The following is a 4,265-nucleotide window of genomic DNA, read 5'->3' on the forward strand; positions in this document are numbered from 1 at the left end:
GATCGTACTCTCACTTCCAAAGTTTATAAAACCCACCCCATTCAGCTCTTATACTCTATTTGTTTATATTTTTCTGAGTTCATATCTTGAATCCTCTCGATTGCCTTCTTTCTTTCTTTAATTAAATAACCTCAAGCAGCCCATTCTTCTCGACATATATCTTTCTTCAGTCTCTCCATCACTCTACTTGGAGACTCCATTTTGAGAATTTGACCAAAGACCATGACATATATCTTTCTTCAGTCTCTCCATCACTCTACTTGGAGACTCCATTTTGAGAATTTGACCAAAGACCATAAGTGTGAAAAATCATTGTTATAGAATGTCACTAGATCAAACACCAAACAGTTCAGACGGAGAAAGTAGTACTCCTTGTAACTTAGCTGAAGTTTCATATTTATCTTCTCAATTTGACCAACAACAACAGATTAAGAACCGTGCGATCTCAAATCAAGAAGAACACCAAGAATCCGAGGAACCTACTGATGAGAGACCCACGACAGGAAAAGGAATGAGAGATGGTGGGAAACATCCAACATATAGAGGAGTGCGAATGCGTAGTTGGGGTAAATGGGTATCAGAAATTAGAGAACCAAAAAAGAAATCAAGGATCTGGCTTGGTACATTTCCGACACCGGAAATGGCAGCAAGAGCACATAATGTAGCTGCTTTAAGTATCAAAGGTAAATCTGCCGTTCTTAATTTCCCCGAATTCGCTTCTTCATTACCTCGTCCAGCTTCTGTTGGATTAACTTCAACATAGAAGTCACTAACAAGCTGGTTAGGACAAGATTAGGAAATTGATGTAATCCTAAGGGAATTAGAAGTCATCTAGTTCTAAGAAAAGGAAAGACATGTATTAAGGTAATAGGATTAGGAAAAGGAATTCATAATTCTATATATATATGATCACCAAAGTTGTGGTTGATCATATGAGCAAGATTAGAGCTTGTGTTTAGTTTTGAGAGATTTTCTAAACATCAATAATAAGAGTTGTCTTTATATAAGCTAAGTTTCATCTTGCAGTTGCCATTAATTGGTATCAGAGCTTGTTTCTGAGCCATGGAAAACGAAACCACCATTGTGGGTGCAAAACAGTTCACGCCACCATAAATACAAGTTACAATCCTCAACGCCACCATAAACAGAAGAGAATAATGAAAACACTGAGAATAACGAAGAAGTAGAAGAAGAAGAAGAAGAAGAAGAAGAAGAGGAGATCGATGAAATAACTCAACCCATTCCACTGCGAAAATCAACAAGACAGATACAAAAGCCAAAGTATCTTGAGGATTATGTTCTTCAAGCTGCAGAAGAATGTGAGATTATGCTACTTTCTGTTAATGATGAACCAAGGAATTTTCAGGAAGCAAAGGTCTCGACTAAATGGACACAAGCATGTAGAGAAGAAATTATTTCAATCAACAGAAACAAGACTTGGTTTCTAGTTGATAAGCCAGGTGGGGTAAAAGTGATTGGTCTTAAGTGGATCTTCAAGGTTAAAAGAAATGCTGATGGAACTACTAACAAATATAACGCAAGACTTGTAGCTAAGGGATACGTTCAAGAATCAGGCATAAACTTTGATAAAGTTTTCGCACCAGTTGCTAGACTAGAGACAATTCGTCTCTTAATAGTAGAAGCTGCATCAAACTCATGGGAAATTCACCACTTAGACGTTAAGACAGCATTCTTACATGGTGAATTGCGAGAAGATGTGTATGTTGAACAACCAGAAGGTTTTGAAGTAAAAGGACAAGAGCATAAGGTTTATAAGTTATCATAAGCTCTATATGGTCTAAGACAAGCTCCTCGAGCCTGGAATACAAAGTTAGATCAAATCTTAAGAGAAATCAGATTTGTTAAGTGCTCTAAAGAAACATCAGTATACAGAAGAGAAGAAAAGGGAACGCTTCTTGTGATTGCAGTCTATGTAGATGATCTATTTTTGACTGGCAACTCCCTTAAGGTGATCAATGAGTTCAAGAGAGAAATGTCATCAAAGTTTGAGATGTCAGACCTCAAAAAAATCACTTATTACCTTGGCACAGAAGTCCATCAAGGAGTAGATGGGATTCAGATTAAACAAGAAGCTTATGCAAGGAAAATTCTGAAAGAAGGAGGACTTGAAACTTGTAATCCAACGAAGAAGAAGCAGAGATTGATCCAACAAGTTATAAAAGAAATGTTGGATGCCTTAGATACTTATTACACACAAGACCAGATTTGGCTTTCTCTGTGGGAGTAGCAAGCCGTTATATGCAGAGTCCACGCAAATCTCATGGTGATGTAGTAAAGCAGATATTAAGATATCTAAGAGGAACAATCAAATGTGGATTGAAGTATGGTCGAGGAGGATCAAAATGAATTGTTGGGTATAGTGACAGCAGTCATAATATTGACCAAGATGATGGAAAAGGTACAACTGGTCATATATTTTATCTAGGAGAAGCACCTATTACATGGTGTTCACAGAAGCAAGACACTGTAGCCCTCTCATCCTGTGAAGCTGAGTTTATGGATGCAACAGAAGCAGCTAAACAATCAATATGGCTTCAAGAACTGTTGAGTGAAATCAAAGGAAGAGAACCTGAAAAAGTTCTCATCAAGATTGATAATAAGTCTGCAATTGCATTCACTAAAAATCCAGTGTTTCATGGGAAGACGAAACACATTCACAAAAGGTATCATTCATACGAGAATGCATCGAGAAGGAGGTCATTAACGTAGAACACATACCAGGAACTGAGAAGAAAGCAGATATATTTACAAAGGCATTAGCTCGGATCAAGTTTGAAGAAATGAGACAACTGATTGGAGTACAAGATATGTCACGGGTAAGGGTGAAGCTTAACGGGGAGAATGTTGGATTAACTTCAACATAGAAGTCACTAACAAGCTGGTTAGGACAAGATTAGGAAATTGATGTAATCCTAAGGGAATTAGAAGTCATCTAGTTCTAAGAAAAGGAAAGACATGTAATAAGGTAATAGGACTAGGAAAAGGAATTCATAGTTCTATATATATATGATCACCAAAGTTGTGGTTGATCATATGAGCAAGATTAGAGCTTGTGTTTAGTTTTGAGAGATTTTCTAAACATCAATAAAGAGAGTTGTCTTTATATAAGCTAAGTTTCATCTTGCAGTTGCCATTAGCTTCTACATCACCTCGTGATATCCAAGCCGCTGCTACTAAAGCTGCAACAATGGAAAACTTCAATAATTCAGTATCATCACCGTCTCCTCCGTCATCAACAGCCTTACCCTCACCCTCATCAACATCAACGTCGTTTTTCATCTTTGTGTTCGACTACTCCAACAACGGCTACATCCTCTTTTTCCGGTACTCCGGAAAATCTTACAACAACAACCGACGATGAATTAACTGAAATTGTTGAATTACCACAACTAAGTTCTTATTTCGACGAATCACAGCAAAACGAGTACATCTTTGTCGATGATTCTTCTATTGATAGTGATTGGTTTTATCCGACTCCATGGCTACAAAGTCCTAGTGATGATTGTAGGTTCTTTTCTCATCTTTCCGAATCTTCATTTTCTACCACATTTAATTCTTTGTTGTAGGATTATTAATTTAGTCGTGTTTTTACCACCAATGTGGCCAAAAGAAGATTGATTGATACGATATTCACATCAATAACAACAAACTTTACCGGATATTAATTATTGTTGGTTGCTGATAAACTTTAGCTAATAATGATTTCATCTGACATTTTGGTATTTTCTACAAAATCAAGCTAATATTAATAATATTAACTAAGCAAAAAGCAAGAAACTAAAGGTGTAATTTGTAATCTTTTATAAATCACTGAACTAACAACCATAATGAACAGAAAAACATGAAAAGAATCGAATCATTTTCTCCAAGTGTGTTCCAAACTTTGTGTCTGATATGGTAGTAGGTGTGTATATATCTACTGTAAGTTTTCATTCAAAAACGTACGTACAGTATGTTGAACTTGGAGGGTCGAAAAACGATTGAAGGAGGGTTTACAGATTGAACCCAGTTTAAGCGAAGATTAATCAAATATAGTAAAACTTTTTTTTAGAGGAAGAAAGGGTTTATAATGAGAAAATATATAGTAAAACTTGATAAATTAATTGCTTTGGGACCAAAAGATTTATTATTATTGTGAAGTTATTAATTCATCGGGTTAAAGTTTAGCTTACACAAATTTGATTGGGATCAAATATTTTTATTATTTTAAGCTTTAACTAAGTAATTAGTTCATCGAAGTTTAC

General features: G+C 35.8%; 1 pseudogene; it reads left to right on the top strand.

The window, feature by feature from the left end:
• The first annotated feature begins 322 nt into the window (after positions 1 to 322).
• On the top strand, positions 323 to 3,587 carry LOC113306487 (annotated as a pseudogene).
• Positions 3,588 to 4,265: the final 678 nt, after the last annotated feature.

This window comes from Papaver somniferum, chromosome 8 (assembly GCF_003573695.1).
Source record: "Papaver somniferum cultivar HN1 chromosome 8, ASM357369v1, whole genome shotgun sequence".
NCBI lineage: Eukaryota > Viridiplantae > Streptophyta > Magnoliopsida > Ranunculales > Papaveraceae > Papaver > Papaver somniferum.